The sequence below is a fragment of the Bolinopsis microptera genome, chromosome 11 (genome assembly GCF_026151205.1).
Source record: "Bolinopsis microptera isolate Bmic1 chromosome 11, MBARI_Bmic_1.0, whole genome shotgun sequence".
NCBI lineage: Eukaryota > Metazoa > Ctenophora > Tentaculata > Lobata > Bolinopsidae > Bolinopsis > Bolinopsis microptera.
Window position 1 is genome coordinate 10,613,752 of NC_087082.1, and position 17,278 is coordinate 10,631,029.

The 17,278-nt window shown below is 37.2% G+C and overlaps 2 protein-coding genes across 3 annotated transcripts in view; both read left to right on the plus strand.

The window, feature by feature from the left end:
• LOC134822797 (threonine--tRNA ligase 1, cytoplasmic-like) overlaps positions 1 to 17,278 on the plus strand; it is a 117,286-nt gene that overhangs the window by 14,489 nt on the left and 85,519 nt on the right. The window lies entirely within an intron of this gene.
• Positions 6,422 to 17,278, plus strand: part of LOC134822807 (selenoprotein F-like) — a 97,923-nt gene continuing 87,066 nt past the window's right edge. The window contains exon 1 of the mRNA XM_063834071.1: positions 6,422 to 6,438. The gene's annotated coding sequence lies outside the window, so the exon portion shown is untranslated. The remainder of the gene's footprint in view (positions 6,439 to 17,278) is intronic.

Below are 17,278 nucleotides of genomic sequence, written 5' to 3' on the forward strand. Positions count from 1 at the left end.
ATTGAGCTTGAGGATCCTCTCGAGTATCCTCCTGATCCTGAGTATCCTCCTGACTTCTTCTTCTCACATTCATGAGTACTGTGACCCAGCTTAGCACATGCCTTGCACTTACGCTTAAAACATTGCGTGGCAATGTGACCTTGCCTGTCACATGTATAGCATCTTCTTGTGCTTCTTTGCCTGTTCTCTGTTCCATAATACACCTCTTCAGTTTCATCCCATTCTCTTTCCTCTGTCCAGTTCTCTTCATGCTGGTCTAACAGGTAGTGCTTAATGGAGTCCAATTCACCTTTCAAGGCATCTAACTCTCCGGTGTAGTCTGTGGGTCTCTGATTCTCTTCCAAATCTGCTGCGAAGACGAAACCGTCCTCTTTCTCTTGCTTTATGTTAATCTGCAACTCCTGCTTAGTATGGTTTTGGGCTTTGTCTAGCTGTGGCTGTAGCAACGCAAACATTTCCAGTAATTCCGCATCCGTCATATCCGCTTTTATCTTTGCCTTGTTATCTTCATGAAACTTAACTCCTGAGGGTATGAGACTTAAGAATCTCAGCAGTACAACATCATTTGAAAATACTGCTTCTTTCCCTAATTTCTTCAAGATGAAGAATGTAGTCTTGAGCTCCCCAGTAACAGGACAATCAAAGAACTTTTGAGCCGCTAGAACCCGTGATGGTTTACCATCCACAAGCTCGCTCAACCTTTTGAGTGCTTTATCTAGATCATCATCCGTATTTTCTTCTACAACCAGTAATGCGATCTCCACTTCTCCTTCATTTCTGCAAACGTAAACCGGAAGAGAGTCAATTTTCTGTTTCTCTGATGCAAATAGTGCTGTTGCTCGCTTAAACAGTCTTCCCCAATCTTGAATAGACTGACCCGGCATCAGCGCTGGAATAACGTTGACTGGTGCCATATCTCAACACTTCTGTAGGATAGATGTTACAAAATAATTTGAGGTTATTATGTGAGGTTCTTGTAATTGCACTTATTCAATGAAACCAGGTAATGAATGAGGAACAACTTACAATGAACTGTATTACATAGAATAACCTAAAGGGGGATGTCGTTAGATAATAGTATATAAAATAGGCTGACAGTTGGAAGATCCAAGGAGTGCCCTCTAAATGTGCTTGTGGAAATGTTAACAGTATCTACCACGCCCTTGACTGTAAACTAGGCGGATACGTTAGCATGCGCCACAACGCTATTAGAGATACTGCTGCTTTCTTCCTCCGAGAAGCAAAGTGTAAAGATGTAAGGATAGAACCAGCACTCCTGACAGTCCAACCAAGCTCCTTCTCAAGAAAGACCAACACCCAGGATGAAGCCCGTCTTGATGTTGCAGCTGTCGGATTGTATGCACCCTTTGAAAGAACATTCTTTGACATTAGGGTCACACATCCTAACTGTGACACAAACACATTTAAGACGCTAGATAAGATCTATAAAGATCACGAGAAAGAAAAGAAAGATTTGTATGAAGAGAGAGTACTTCAGTCAGAGAAAGGATCCTTTTTGACAGTCGTTCCACATTTTTGTTGATTGATAAATGGAAGAGGAGGATGAGTTCGGAGTAATGAACTGGTCTGAACGTCTTTGTGATGGTGATCTGTGGATCAGTAAAGATAGGAGTGAGATTGGAGATTCTAATCTGACAATTTTGAACAGTTCTAATAGACATGTGTTCACCTAACCATGTGCTTTCGCGCCACTTGGGGCGCGCTTGTTTCACAAGTGAGGCGGGCGCGCGCTACTGCAAGCGCAAGGGCTCTGGATAGAGCAAGACATGTGTATTTGTACAGGTTGTGGACGGTAATAGAAGCATGAATAAAGTTATTTTGGTGGTGCCAGCGTTCGCGTTTTCTTTCCTCATTTTTGCCATCAATACACTAGACTTACCAAGGAGAAGAGGAGACCCCAAAGCAATCTAATCTCGCTGATTGTGCTTGCTGGGCCGCGCTCAGCCTGTCATTCCGCCGAATCTCTATCCGCCGAATCTCTATTCGGCGCTACTGCAAGTTATTGCGCAAGCTATATATTGCGCGCGACTGCAAGCGAGAGGGCTCTGGTTAGAGCAAGTGATTTGATACTTTGTAAACATGCGTGATGCGCTCCTACTAAATCACTCGCCCAAATTTTAAGAAAATTCTTGTGAAAAGGCCCTTTAGGCATGAAAGTGATCTAGATCGATGTATTTTTGGACGCTGATTCCGAATCACTCTACACTCAACTGTTACGTAACTTTTTCAACCCGTTCTCTAGTTGTATCATGTCGTGACCCCCACGGTCGTTTCCCCTGACGATACAGGTGGAGCCGCGCACTCGTGCGCGGCGGGTCATACAACCAACAACGTATAACAATTCTTTAGCTGGTCCTGAACGACTATTCGAAATTACCCTAACCCTTTAATTTGATCCCAACCCTAACCCTTACCCAATCTTTAACAAAAGCATATGCTGAAATTATTGTTTTCTTCATTTTTACCCTATGTCATGGGGGGTAATTCGGAATCAGCGTTCGAAAATACATCGATTGAAGTTGGTTTCAACTGTATAGTAGAGGCTCTTACGGGCAAAAAGACGTGTTTTCTGCTACGATTTTAGAGACCTAACCGCTAATTGGACACAATAGTATGATGTCTAAGGATCAATAATATGTTAAGAAGTATAAATTTGGCCTTATTAGTCACGTGCTATACCAATGCGCGTTTTAAACTTTGACAGTATATTACTCTAAGGCAAATAGACTAATTATATTCATATTTTGTCAGCAATAAGATCATATTATTTTCTATTTAGTGTGAAAATATGAGCTAGAACGGACATAATCTCGCTGAGTTATAGCTGTTTGAAATTTATGATGAACGCGCGGGTGCCAATTGATAACAACTAAATGCTTTTGCGCGTAGTGCGCGTCGAAAATTTGGCAAAAACGCTTGCGGAGTGACAATATTCAAACTTCGATAAAGTATATGAAGTGGGTACTTCTCGGAAAGGAAAAATTTAGGCAAACACGATGTGACTATTTTTGGGTTGATTTAATACAACTGCAAAAAATTATTCAAACTTCAAGCAAAAAAAGTCAAATTTTTACCACATTTTTGGATTTTTACCCCCAAAAAAATAGAGGGATTTTTCAAATTTTTATATCATCTTGTGCGGCTGTGTTTTAGCTATCTCCATGCAAGTTTTGCCGACATGCCAACAAAATTAACTTGTTCAAAATATCAAAAAACGTGGTTTTTTGGCCTATTTTTTGCCCAAAAATCGGTTTTTTGCAATTTTACCCCCAAAAAGTCAGTCCAATCATCTTAAAACCACTTTTAATCGATTCTACGGTCAAAAATAGGTCTAGTAAGGTGTATCTGGGGTCCCTAGCGTATCGAGCAGACAATGCCCGTAAGAGCCTCTACTAGTAGATAAGGGGGCCCTTTTAGAATAATCTCATCAACTGTAAAGTGATTTAGAATGCTCGTTAGAAATCACATTTATCTTAAACCCTTCTAATTTAATTTTAAATCGATTAAAACAGCTCACCGAGTTCTTAACATTTGGAAGGAGTTTGTTCTGCAGTAAGTAATAACTCGCTCTCATGGAAGAAATGAACTTTGGAGATTCCTAATCTTTGCCATACTCTTGTAAGTTTATAATCTACCAGGACACGCGCTGAGTTGGACTCGTCGACGGTCCTGTTTGAAACAAATATTTTACGAATATAACCATAGAGAAACAAATTTTTTTTAGAGAAACAAATTTGAATTTTGATCTTTATTACAGATTCCCTGCGGTTTCTTCGCGTTCGCGACTATACCCGTTTGCGATGCCACTGTGTGGACGTAGCTGTGATAAATCTTACATCCTCTTAATATAAAGTACATGCTCTAACTCGGACATCGCAAGCTTAATCAGTTCTGGGGACTGTTCCTGGGTAGAGTTATGAAGGTTTAAAGCTTTCGTGCCGCGCAATCGCCCCAAAATGGCTAAAAATTTGCACCGTCGAAGAATAACTTTGCGCAGGGAATGCGCAAGGTCTACAATATGGTAGTTAATATTGATTTTCGACCTCCAGCAGGATAGCCTAGTTCGCTAAGCAGGCGATTGGCTGTGGTAGCTGAGGGTTCAAATCCCTGTCTAGACTTTAATTTTGTTTTAACTGAAACAAGTTTTCAACAAAAACTTTCTAGTGTTTGGTTAATATTGATTAGTTAATTATATTAAAAGTTATACTCTAGGATGAAATTCATAATTAGAAATGGCAAAGCAGCTATAACTATAAGTATAATACGCAGAGCATCATTATACTAGAATTTTATAGAAATAACATTGTCTGTCTCTGATTATTTTTAAATACAAGTAACAGACGTGACCAGTATTGCATCTGCATCGATTAGTATTCAGTTCGGAGTCGTCGATATCAGCTATTACATAGATTTTAAATTGCTGCTATAGCTGCAGATATGATTATGAGCAGTTTTTATCAGTCTGATTTGGTCCGTTTTGGGCTGGGCCCAGTTTGCTAAGGATTCTGTTTCTATCTGGTGTAAAACTTGGTATGCTGCGAAAAGAACATTCTGAAGGCAGAAAGCTCTGGATTGGTCTTTAAGTGCCTCTCTCAACGACAATCCCTCTTTAGCAGTTACTAATACTTGATAGCTCTATTAATTCTGCCTGTCACGGTGGGAAAGGAAGGTCAAGACTGCTTGTTTTATAACTTTTTGTTGGGACTATTGACATGTAGTGTTTGGAGAAGGAGGGTAACGAAGGAGCACTTCTTAGTTGTCCAGTGGGCATTACTGTCCACATCTGAAACAGATTTTAATAAAAGGAACTAAATAATAATACGGTTGAGTAAAATCAAATCTGAGACTTGAGTGGCGAGTGCAGTAGGGAAAGAAAATCTATAAGTGCATCTCAAACTGCCAAACTTACTGTTGAAAAATACTGTTTGACTACACTTCAATCCACCAGCCTCTCATCATTTTCAATGTGTGAAGCAGCTGGCGTGAGTTTCGTGGAATTCGTGAAAATCTTCGATAATCCCAGCCTCCAGGAGTTGCTTTTATTTTAGGGTCCTCTCAGAGCTTTAGAGGTTATCGATATTCCAGATTATGTCTGCTTTGTTGTCTGTACTTCCGGGGGTTGTATAAACCTGAGAAATTGAACAGTTCAATACCAGAGAGAATGCTGAAGACTTTGAAAGTTCTGCCAAAATGTTTATTTTCTGTACACAAATCCGAATTTGTCTCTTTAGTGGCGATTTTAGACAAAATTGACCTTCTTTCGGACTAAACTTTGAAACTGAATTGAAGTTTAAACGATTACCTCTAGAATGGTATTAATGAATTAACAAATTTATCATCAGAAGTCAAGTTATGGTCGATTTTGGAAGCTTGGATATGCTAAAATTATTAATTACATATTATTATGCGCGGCTCGGTTATATTGCGCGCGCGTGGTCGCTAGGCGCTAGCGCAAAAATTGCTTACATTTTTTTTTCCGTTCGGCAGAAAGACAATCGTGACTGACAAACATGTAGAAAACTCACCCAGAACTTCTAGCATATTCTTTAGGGCGGGAAATACTTTGTATGCAGGGTCTGTGATTATCCCGCCAAATCCGAATTTCTTCCTAATAACACATCACAAAGGCGCGTTCACAATTTTTGCGCGTTATAAACAGCTAGATTCCTTTTAAGTCGTTCTATAGTTAATCTCACTAATTCAAAAGGGGGAGACTGATTGGAGAAGAATTGAACCTTTGGTTTCTTCACAAGTAGAAGCACTAAGAAAACACCCAAGTTGTCCATGATAGAGACAAGAAACAAACTTTGCAAAGCAAACTAAACATGCTGACAGCAAATATAACTGAGAAGGAACCACTGATCACCAAGAACAAACCCAGGGTAACATATTGGTAATGTCGAACTAGAAGGACCAGCTGTTTCACTACTATCTAAAGACCCTAAATTTGCGTTGCTAGACAACAGGGGGGGGGGGGGTTCAACTACATTTTTGTACATGTACATTTGGCAAAAATCTTATGGCCATGTACATAAATGTACAAAAAATCGGAAATCCCTGGAAACGGATTGAAAAATTTCCAAAACGTGTTTAAAATGCTAACAATGCTAGTACATTATGCAAAAACAAAGCTCGGGCTAGGGTATCAAGTGGCTAGGGTACTAAGTGGCTAGGGTACTAAGAGCTGCAACAACTAAGCAATTGTGGTCAGGATAAACTAAGGACTTCATCCCTCAATTATATATAAAGGCTGTAGTCATGTGCAGTTAATACTAACAAATAAGCAATAGGTGTGTGTGTGTGTACTTTATGTGTGGCATGTGTGTGAACCAAAACACAATAAATTCAGTCTAACACTGCACTGTACAAAATAATAGTTCATCTGAATACTGTATAACAAATAACAAATAATTTGAGGTGTACTATGGTAGTCCGATAGACGTACACCTGACATTAGGCTATCGGTGAACACAGGGACCACATCATACGTGTGCCCTGCTGAACACAAGCTTTAGGATCAAGTTAGTTTCCCGTTGAGAAGCTCCCTTTGTGCTTGATCCATCCAAGTGCCTAATATGGCAATACAGCTCTCTATTTTATAGTTCAAAGTCAAAAGTTGAACTATTTACTGCTGTACTCCTCATTTCAGACTTGTGGTAACAGTGGTAACAGCGGAACACTTGAAGAAACAATTTCAGCAGCCGGGTTGTCCAGGTGAAATCTTCTCCCAAGTCCAGGTAACCCGTGCTGTAACTGTTGTGTTGTGTGACGCTACTACTACTACTACTATTGCTTCTGATAACTTCTGATACCTCTTTCTACACTACAACCTCACATCACGATGTCAACCATCGAGAATCTGAGTGACAAGATAAAGAGTGTCATCGGGAGACTGCTGAAGGATGCCGACCCTATTTCGAAACGAGTACTCACTGTATTTGATCCTTCCCTGGATTCTTCTGTCAAAATCTCTAAACTGGCCAAGGTCAACAGAGGCGAGCTAGACGCTCTTGGAAATTACCTTAAGTTGCCTCTAGTTAGCAGAGGATTAAAGAAGAAACTTTTCAGCTCACGAGAGAAACTAGCTAAACGGATTGTGTCAGAGATCATTTCTCTGTACCCTGCTGTTTGTTCCGAGTGTTCAGAAGAGTACACAGTGATGCCGGGCTTCCAGCCCAAATACAGATGTTGGAGTTGTCTTCATGGAGCTCACGACTGTGAAAACTTCACAGCCCAAATGGAGCTTTACGAAAGTCTCCCAACCCAACTCAGTGGTTTGGTATGGTTATGCTCAGACTGCATAGCAGTCAACAAAAACAACAACATTGGGGAGTGTGATGAACCACCGTCTGGAATGGGAACGCCAGGTCACACTAAGGAAATCAACCAGGCTCGACCAGATACCAACACTTCGCTAGAAAACAGCACTAATCAGAACAACGGTGCTGCAAGTCTTGAAGTAGTGAAACTGGCTGAAGAGTTGGAGAAAATCAAGAAAGAACAGGAAAAGTCTGAGTCGCCAAAAATCCGATTTTACTATATACTAGCAGTCTCGAGAGTAACAATTATCACACTTATTTCAAGATATCTCCGCTTCTGATTGGAGCTAAGCGCTCATCTTGAGCATTATTATGGTCAGAATTATCACATTGAGTGGGGTAGAGCATGGTTTTAAAGTCTTCAGACTTCAGGTTGTTGAGTTATTTGGTCAGATCCCATTTTTACGCTCTCGCGAGTAGCAATTGATGTACTTATTTCAAGATATCTCAGCTTCTGATTGGAGTGTAACGCTCATCTTAGGCATTGAAATGGTCAGAATCATCATATTGAGTGGGGTGGAGCATGCCGCATGGTTTCAAAGTCTTCAGACTTCAGGTTGTTGAGTTATTAGTTCAGATCCCATTTTTACGCTCTCGCGAGTAGCGATTGATGCTACTGATATATCAGCTTCTGATTGGAGCTAAGCGTTCATCTTGGGCATTGAAATGGTCAGAATTATCACATTGAGTGGGGTAGGGCGTGGTTTCAAAGTCTTCAGACTTCAGGTTTTTGAATTATTAGGTTAAAACATATTTTTACACTCTTGCGAGTAGCGATTGACACACTTATTACAAGATATCGCAGCTTCTGATTGAAGCTAAGTGCTTATCATGGGCATTGAAATGGTCAGTATGGTCATATTAAGTGGGGTAAAGCATGTTCCTAGTGCTAGAGGTTTTAGTGAAATTTTACTGATATTTTACTGATATTTCTTGGCAAACAACTTTTTCCTGACGATTAATTACAGTTCATCCAATAAATATTTTCAACATTGCAGTAACCATTCTTGCGAGAGCATAAAAATAGGGTTTAACCTAATAATTTAATAACCTGAAGTCTAAAGATTTTAAAACCATGCTCGATTCTACTTAATTTGATATTTTAATGCCCATGATGAACGCTTATCTCCACAACTCCACTCAGAAGCTGAGATATCTTGAAATAAGTGCATCAATCGCTATTCGGGGGAGTGTAAAAAGGGATCTGACCTAATAACTCAACAACCTGAAGTTTGAAGACTTTGAAACCATGCTCTACCCAAATCAATATGATGATTCTGACCATTTTAATGCCCAAGATGAGCGCTTAGCTCCAATCAGAAGCGGAGATATCTTGAAATAAGTGCATCAATCGCTACTCGCGAGAGCGTAAAAATGGGATCTGACCAAATAACTCAACAACCTGAAGTCTGAAGACTTTGAAACCATGCTCTACCCAACTCAATATGATGATTCTGACCATTTCAATGCCCAAGATGAACGCTTAGCTCTAATCAGAAGCTGATAAATCTTGAAATAAATGCATCAATCGTACTCACGAGAGCGTAAAAATGGGATTTGACCTAATAACTCAACAAGTACAACCTATAGCTCCAATCAGAAGCGGAGATATCTTGTAATCTTGAAATAAGTGTGATAATTGTAATGATTCCTTTACAAAACTTAGCAAGTGCTATTAACAATATCCTAATGGATCATGGAAATTGAAATGTTCAATTTTCTTTTCATAAATAATAATTTTTCATCGAATAAAACTTTTTTGTCTCTAAAATAGGCTCAGAAAACTAGATTAATTTACATCATTTTACCTCATTTCACCTCATCCCAATTTTGTCTTTTTTGGCTGCCCGAATGAGGTAAAATGAGGTTGACCCCCCCCCCCATCATGCACCTGTACACCGTTGTAACATTCCATGCTTATGAATCATGTGTAGTATATTTACTATATAGTACATTTACTGTGTATATTTATGTTTAGTACTTGTAGTAGGTTTAGGATTGCACGGTATTTACTATAAAATAAAAGTTTGTCGTCATATGAACTAATTTGTTATGAATTTTTGTTATGACTTTTATATAAGGCCCACTGTCACTCAGGCGTGAGGTTCTGGGGCACATCACTTGAGCGACTAATGGATCAGAAGTTTTACTCCACGTTTTAGAGTCCGAGTAATTATCAAATATTTAGTCAGAACTTTCAATGAAAGGAAAAAATCATGAAACTAAATAATAATACACGATTAAACCAGATTGCTATTGTGTATTCAATACGGTTATTATCACCTTAGTATCCTTGTTTCCTACATGTGTAATAACTCACCCAAGAGGGATATAGCAATCAGAACTGTTGGAGTATTCCAATACCGCCAGAATGTGTCGCCATACACTTTACTACCATTTATAACCTAAGAAACATGTAATTTAGAAAGGACTAGGATTAATAACTCATTAGATTCGAAATAATGGCGCATAATAAAATCGAGTATCTTATTGGGTTATTAAAATAAGATATCTTTTGCTAGAATTTTAAAGTTTAAGCCATAGAGCAATCTTCTCAGTTTTAAAATTTAAAAATAACATTTTACCCTAACTATGATGTGGTGGCATTTCATACTTAACTAAAATTCAACTTTGAAAGTCAATAGATTATTAGTCACAACAAAATTATAGTTTAAGACATCCATTTTGCATTGTGTTTCCAATATTAGAATTTATGATATGTATTGATTGAATAATTGGTAATAAATTTAACTTTTGTTTTATTAACTTTTGTTTTATTAAACTAACTTGCGTTAAACTTCACTAAAATTTTATAATCCAAGGGTATTTAGGGTATCAACATGAATAATAACAGGATTACTGTTTCATCTGGTTTAAAATGTTAGATCAGCACAAATTTCTAATTAATTAACGTTTTTATATCTCTCAAGCTATATTTATCACAAACAGAAGTGAGTAACTGTTTTATGCTGTTAAATCTGATATAGACACTAGTACACTAAACTTCCTCTGAACTTCGATTTTTAAGGTGTGATAGACCTCATGATAAGGGAAGAGGGGGATGTGGTATATTGATTAACCAAAGTGTCAATTACAACTTACTCAACTTAGATATAACATACTCTGATGTATAGAATACTTTGTTAACCAAAAACTTACCCATTATGTTGAAACAAATAAACTACTAACCAACCATCAGTATGGATTTAGGAAAGACCATTCAACCACTTTCCTTATGCTTAATCTATTTGACAAAATATTTATGTCTAAGGAATCGTCGAAGAAACCTGCAATTGCATTCTTGGACATAAAAAGGCTTTTGACACACTAAGCCATAATATTCTATTGAGAAAAACTTAAGTATTATGGCGTGGATGGCTTTGTCATTAAGTGGTTTTAAAGCTACCTTGGAGGCAGAAAACAGTGCACCAAAATACGTGGTAATGTAAGTAAACTGCTTCCTGTAAACACAGGTGTGCCACAGGGCAGTATATTAAGTCTATTCATAAACGATCTAATTTATTACCTACTATATGTTTTGATTCTATGTCCTTAGAAGGGTATTCTTCTAACAGTTTTTGACTGACTTGAATGTACTGCACAGCATCTTGAAGCTTCTTTAAATTATTTTTATCCTTCTTGAATTTCTATGTAAATTTCCCAAATTTAATTCTAATTCTAATTCTAATTGTAAACAATTCTCAGAAGTTCATATTGTGGTTAATTTTTTCCCACTGTTTTCACTGCCTTGTTCAACAGCCTAGCAAGTCATATATCCCTTTTAACCAATTTTATGACAACATTTCTCGATAACTTTTATCAAAACCCTTGAAGTGTCCTTTTGTTGACAATAAAATGTTCAAGACTAAAACCATGGAAACATGTGCGAACTTTAAATAAGGTTTAAATGCAAATTTGTATGTAACTGTAAGTTGTAACAGAGCTTTTCATAGATCGAAGTAACGAAATATAATTATAAGTTATAACTGATTAGTAAATACCTCATATTTGTAAAATAATCTGAAGAGTAAGGGCTATCTGCTGATGTATGTTGAGGTTGCCTTTCACCGTGTTGAGTGCCGATCTTTTTTTCATTCTTATTGAAGATCTATTGATTTTGCAGTGAATTAAAATAACTTAAGTTTTCATGCCACGTTAATCTTAATTAAATGTGTTTAACAAGGACATGAATGTATTTAAATCCCAAAACTGAGTTGATCCTGTAAATCAACACCCAACGGTTCTCAACTTATCATAACCAGCTGCACACATACATTTTTGAATTCTGTAATTTCGATATTCAGAAGTAAATTTATGACCCGTCGAAAAATTTTGATTTCATCATAAAATACACATAAAATTTCTTGACACCCTGCTGTACATGGTCTGAAGATAAAGGAAATAAAATTAAAGAATGTGTAACAATCCTTCGACAGATTATAACTTTGTTTTACTGATGAAATATAAATTAAAATCCGTTTTAACTGGATTTAAATCACTGAAGCTGCAAAGACTTTACATCCCAAACTAACGAAAGATGACTACATTCATTTCAGCGGACTCTAAAAAAATTAAATCACGATTTGCAATTTCAGCTACAGCTGATTTAGAGAGTGAAGTTTGTGGCAATAGTTTAAATTCGGACCATCTAAAGTCATTCCAAAGGCCCTGTAGCAATACTTGACAATTTTCATGAAACCGAAATCAAACTATCGTTTTGACTCGCCAAGTCAATTGAAATAATTATTGAAAAAGAAACAACTTAGTTAAAATGAATTTAATCAAATTTGTGTTTGACAAAACAGGTTTTGAATTCGTTGGTACTACACAGCTACCAACACAATTTTGTAACTTCGAAGCCAAAGTTATGCGGAGGGTAGTCTTCAACGATTGCAGATTGTAAAATCTAGCAAAACAGGCGCCCCTCTGAAAATAAAAAACCCATCTTGGACTAAAATTCAACGAATGATACATGCAGTTAATATCAAATCATTATTTCACAAAAGTTATGTTCAATACTAATTATAAGAAAAATGAACTGGGTAGAATTTATGGCATTTAAAAGGTTGTTATAATGACGAAATGCCGTACAAATCGGCGCGTGGCTCTGTGTTTTCAGTTTACTGATTTATACATTATAACTTAAATATGATCGCAGAAAGAATATTTGCTACCTCCCTTTTGATGCAAAACAATTGAACCATATTGCATATATTTATATAATTATAATGTAATGTAAGAATGATACTTGTATCAAATATATATCATATTACTACCATATTTATCAACACACAACACTGAATTGAACACCGCGCGTATTTGACGGTAACAAATAACATTAACATAAACTATTATTACTAATTAATTCTAATTATAAATTGGCTGATCATCATACAAAATAATCTAACAACACAATATAATATTAAGTTGTAAGTGTTGACACATAATTGATCGCTATTCTATTTATATTTCGCGCGGCGCAAGCGACCGTCCGTTAACACACTCACTGCTTATAATGTATGCGTCTATTGCATCATTAATGGAAGGCGCGCCAGTGAAATTTTTGCGCGCGAATTTACGATTTAAACGAAAAGAAACTGCAGGGTTAAACATATCATATATAACCATAAAAGCCGCGCGTTGGCTGATTGCCTCAACTTGGATTGGTAGTAATTTCAGTTTACAGAAGCTGAAGGACGGCAGCTCAAAAGCCCCAGTGAACCATCGGAAAGATCAAGGACTCGAGTGCCAATAGTGGCTTTTTCGAACCCATTTTCGCCGATTTGCTGTGGCCCAGATGAGCCGCGCCCTGCTGCTTAACGGCACATGATGGTTTTTGTTTAAATACTTATTTAAATTTAAGCGATAATTCATTTGGTGGTTTACAGTTTTTGAATCATGTTCATCATTTATTTTTCGTTCAATTATCACGTGTTTACAATTCAGTCATACCATGCATAGTCAACATTGTTGAGGCAACCAGCTTCCGCAGTTCAATAATTGGAGACCGAAAAATATAAATTGATCGACATTTACAATTCATCGTTATCAAATATAGTCAATAATATTTTTGATTCCATTTAGTACATAATAAGTTGGTTTTATTCTCTTGCAACACTACTGCACAACAAAAACTGCGCCTGTCCACCAGCAACAGCGCAGTCATAGGTGTGCAGCCAAAGCTAGGCCACACACCCATGGCCGCGCCGGTTAAACAACTCTATATTCAATCGTTATATTAGGAAATTTTAGTTAATTCTTTGATCACTCTTCAGTGCCGGTGGGCAGGCGCCCCGCATAGTTGGCTTTCCAAATTTACAGTCTCAAGAAAGCCGAAACGGTAATCGAGTCCCGGAGCAGAACACACATTTAGAAAATTGAAAAATTAAAATTAAAATTAAAATAACAAATTAGAAATTAAAAATTAAAAATTAAAAATTACATGACTAGAGAGTCCAGACAGGCGACAAACACACAAACCGGACGAAGAGAGGACCCACTGCTGAATTCGACATATAATGAATTGTTGAAAATATAATGATTCCTACACTAATATGATCTTGAGGCATGCCCTGCATGTTCTGTGCGAGTACATTGTAAATAATATCTGATAAGATGGGCCAAAAATAGCGGCACAGCGCGCAAAATGCGCGGCGTGACCGCCGAAATTTTATACTTTAGACATTAACATTTCAATCGGCTTTAGCGCTCAGCATATCTTCATTGAGTAGACATTAGAATTTCAGTTCGTTGGAATCGAAGTTCAGTTCACACCAATCTATTTCGTCGTACCTGGACTGCATGCCGAGTAACTCCTTTTTTATTGTGGATTTCACAAGGTTCGTTGATGTAGAGAACATACTTTTGCAACATTTGTTGGATGATACAAGATTAAGACCAGGTCGTTTGGAACCGACCAAACCAGTACCAGTAGAAAATTCTTTGCATTACCAGTCAAAGAAGGGGGTCTTGGTATATACGATCTCAGTTTGATGTCTGATCTAGAGTACGAGTATTCCTGCAAAGTAACATTAGATCTTACAGAAGCAATATACAACCAGCACCAAGATTTTTTTGATGATCAGGAAAAACTAGAAGAGATCAAGACTGAAATCCGAAAATCAAGGGAAGAGTTTTTCAAGGAGAGAAAGAAGAGGTTACAAATGACCTGAATGAATCCCAGAAATTGCAATTAGATCTTACATCAGAGAAAGTGGCAAGTTCCTGGCTTTCGTCACTCCCGCTCAAATCATTCGGATTCTGTCTCAACAAGCAAGAATTCAATGATGCCCTAGCCCTAAGGTACAACTTTGGGATAAAAGATGCTGCAAGAAAATGTGTATGTGGAGGTGACAACTCAATTAACCACTCATTAATATGCAAAAGGGGTGAATATGTATCTCTTCGCCACAACTCATTGAGGGATTTGATAGCAGAGCTTTTAGAAACTGCTGGCTGTAAAGATGTTACCACTGAACCTCTCCTCATTCCTGTCAACGGGAGAGAACTTCCTGCAGGGGCCAACAAAGCAGATGGAGCTAGATTAGATGTTAGTGCTAGGAGTGTATGGAACCCATTGGAAAGGGCATTTTTAGATGTAAGAGTATTTAATAATAATAATAATAAATTAATGTTATTTTGATACAGCACCAAAAGGTTAAATAATTTAAATTTAACCCTTATGCTCAGCTGTAAATGATACCTAAATGACAGTAAAGATCGTGCATCTCGCCTTGGACTGGAATTAAAAACGGAAGTTTATAGCTACAAGTTAAATCCTGACTAAATAAGGCAGAAACACCTTTAACAAGAAGATATCCAAGAAAGGTTAGCAGGTTTTCTAACAAAACATATGAAAAATAGATGATGACCACAAGAAATCTATGTATGAGACTCCAAATATATATAACTCCAAATATACAAACAATCATAATATAGCAATGGCCAATTGGCTGACTATAAGGTCATGGCCTGAACAAACAATTTTATTTTTTAAATAGTCAAGTGATGCTAAAGCAGAGCACAAATGTGTAATAAGTTAATAGATAAAAATACTGATTCAATGATTAAAAATTTAGCTGTGAGTGTCAATAAATTACTGTGTCATAAAAAAAGGAACGATGTACTCGTTATCTGAGATACCAATATTTCAATATCAAAAGGATAGTGTCTAGAAACATTCATAGTCCATGGTGGCAGGTATCAAGTTAAACGAAGTTACACTGACTGGCAATGTATACGATTGCCGTCTCCCTCTCTCACCCCTGACCGCTATCAGGGTGCTCCTGAGGATTGAGAATCTTATCCTGGTGCGCATGTAACACATAATAGCCGCATAATCTTCTCCTCTCTTCTGGGATAGTTTTTCAGCGAGTCTCTTGTGGTATCTTGTGGCTTGTGGACCCCATCCGCCATTTGTTGAGTATATAAGTGGGGTAAAGGTGCCTTTTTCCACCTGGATGATTCTGTTGTTGTACTTTTTCATTTTCCTCATTTCATGAGCTTTATAGATCTGTTCCATATCTTTTTTGTCATATGTGGGTGAGTTGGGGTGGGTACAAACAATCTGAATACTTCAATATACAATACAAAATAATTAAAAAAGCTTACTGCAGAACAGTAACTGATGTTACAGAAAATCCAATACAGTCATGTCAAATTATCTGGGCAACATACAAGTCTAGAGACGGTGAAATAAACAGAGTGGAAGAAGATGCTAAAATACTTGAGACAAAATACAAAGAATAAGGCAGCTTTCTCCTGGGTGCCAACCCAAAAAATTTTGGTGTCCCGGGATAGAGCCTCCTTTTCTGACCTACACTAAAATTTTGTTGGCAGACACAGTGAAACACGGAAAAGAATAATATCTCGAATGTTGCCCGAAAATCCTGAAAAATTAGTAGCCTAAAATAATTTAATTTAAAGCGTAAAATTGACCTGCTATAGGATGAAGATTTTAAAAATCTTCTGATAATGTATTATTTACTCAGTACATATCAAAGGACTTTCTAAACAGATGAGCTTTTAGTTTTCCCTTAAAGTCATTGATGTTTACACATTTCCTGATTTCTTGAGGAAGGTTGTTCCATAATCTTGGAGCAGATGAAGAGAAGGCTCTTGGTGGACTGTTTATAGGGCAATGAAGAGACACATCTCTGCCACCACTGGGATTGTACTTGACAAGGTTTGACAGGTATGAAGGTGCTAGTCCATGGAGCAGTTTGAAAGTTAGCAGGAGTATTTTAAATTCAATACGTTCTTGTACCTTGAGCCAATGAAGTTCTTTTATGTAGGGCTCAACTTCTTCTCTCCTCTTTAGACCTTTAACTAAGCGACATGCTCTGTTTTGCAGAGATTGTAGCTGTTTCAAAACAGAATGATTAGTACCATAGTAAAGTGCATTGCAGTAGTCAAGCGAACTAATAACAAGAGATTGTACGATGATTTGCATTTGATCTTCAGAGAGGAATGGTTTCATCTTTGCAATATTCCGCATCTTGTGGCAGTTTGCAGCTTTAAGGCCAGAGGGGGGGGTAAGGGGTCAAAAAATTCTACCAAAATATTATTTTCTAAATCGATTTAATTTTTGATGACAAAAACATTGCTGCTATTCACATATTTGTAGCTGATTAACTTTATTTTATAATTGAGGTTAACCGATTTTCACAAAATTGACTATACAACATTGAAGTTAATAAAATTGAGGTTCATATTCGATTACACGCCATAATTTTTTGTTATTTCGGTCAGCAAATGTAAACTCTAAATTTTAGGTTCATAATTATCAGAAAAAGTAATATCCAAACGTGATTAAATGAGGTTAACCTCTTCTTTTAGATATATCGAGAATAGATCAAATGATAGAGTTATTATTTTCATCGTAAGTTTACGGTATACAAATTTTTAAATAGATGACGTGTTGATTGACTTTCTTTTAT